Below are 1,651 nucleotides of genomic sequence, written 5' to 3' on the forward strand. Positions count from 1 at the left end.
ACACACACACACACACACACACACACACACACACGTTTGTTTCTTGACCCCGTGGGGACCTTCCATTGACTTCCATTCATTTTCTGGTATTTTATAGCCTAACCCTGACCATTTACCCTAAAATTAACCTCATCTGATCCTAAAACTAACCTAAACTCAATTCACACCTTGGTCCTAAACCAAACCCCCCATCTTAAATTAGCATCCGTACCTGTGGGGACCAGGATTTGGTTGTTTATAAGTAAACAACGTTAATTAGAGGATTATTATTGCCTCTTTGGCAAACAGTTATTTAATGTCACCACTGATGAGTGCATAATGAAATTTAATAAAAATGAATTGAAGTTCCTCATATTGGACAAACAGCACCACCCAGTGGTCGAATCTATCGTGCAGACGTATATGAAATCCCCAGGGAGAATACATTTCTCACATTCTTCTTTAAGCTGATAGTTTGTGTGTGTTTTGGCCTCAGTCATGAGCAAATGTAATATTGAACTAATTAAATCACAGGGGCAGCTGTGGCAGAGTGGTTAGGGGAGTCCTGGAACCAGAAGGTCGCCGGTTTGATCCCCCATCCAGCTGTCTCAGTTGTTGTCCTTGGGCAAGACACTTCACCCCTAATGCCTCTGATGTGTGTCCCATCAGTRTATGAATGTGATTGGCACTGATTAGTCTCCATAGATTATTGTATATGTTAGCTTTGTAGAGACCTAATAGAGTGCTGTGTGAATGGGTAAATGAGGACACAGATTGTAGTGAGAAGCGCTTTGAGTGTCCTAGATGGAAAGAAAAGCGCTATATAAGTACAGTCCATTTACCATTTTTATACTGTGTGTTAACTGCACAGTGGTTTAACTARCCCATAACATGTTTAGGTTCTTTGCTTTAAAAAATCAAGATGGTAAAGCTAAACACAAGGCAGWAAAATCTACTTTAGTAGAACAACGAGGCTGTTTATCGGCATTCAGTGTCATATTAGTCTAATCCTTGTAGAATTATCTCTTGATGATCTTAATTTTCTTACTGTCACAATAAGAAATAAAGGCATAGTGACTTCATTCTTCACTCAAACACTGAGCTTTATGAAGACTGTAATCTGCAGTACAACAGTACACTGACAGTTGTCAGCTGTTTTCCACAGCTTCACTGTGAATGCGATGCCCACACTGTTTGGTCAGGTGAATATAAATGTAACATATTGCTGCTCAGACTGTTCTGTGATTGAATATAACTTACAGTGACCACAGTGGGTCCAAACAGCTCCAAAATAATCAGAACAAACATTAAATTAAGAGAAATTAACTGGGCAGAGCTCTGCTAATCCACTCAGATTAAAGGATTATGATAAACGGTTCATAGTTAAATATCAACTTCATTAAGCATCATTAAAAAAAAAAAGAAAAACAAGAAAGAAAAAGCCATATCTGCAGAATATTTCCAGGGATTGCTGTTTGATTATTTTAAGCAGAAATTATTCTGTTTTGAACACTGAGGCGTCCAGGTGATGACACTGTGAGGGGTCACATCAGGTCAGGAGGTGGTCCTACAGCCGTGCGTAAAACAGTGGTCTGAGTGAAACCGTTTTCATTTTTTTTGATCAAGGTCTTTTTATTAATTTTTTTAAACAAACCACAAAAAAGAACAGACT

At 38.5% G+C, this 1,651-nt stretch overlaps 1 protein-coding gene across 1 annotated transcript in view; it reads left to right on the plus strand.

Annotated features, from left to right (window-relative positions):
* LOC106528990 (insulin-like growth factor 2 mRNA-binding protein 1) overlaps window positions 1–1,651 on the plus strand; it is a gene marked incomplete at its 5' end in the record, with an annotated part of 19,533 nt that overhangs the window by 6,448 nt on the left and 11,434 nt on the right.

Source organism: Austrofundulus limnaeus, unplaced genomic scaffold (assembly GCF_001266775.1).
Source record: "Austrofundulus limnaeus strain Quisiro unplaced genomic scaffold, Austrofundulus_limnaeus-1.0 Scaffold417, whole genome shotgun sequence".
Lineage (NCBI taxonomy): Eukaryota > Metazoa > Chordata > Actinopteri > Cyprinodontiformes > Rivulidae > Austrofundulus > Austrofundulus limnaeus.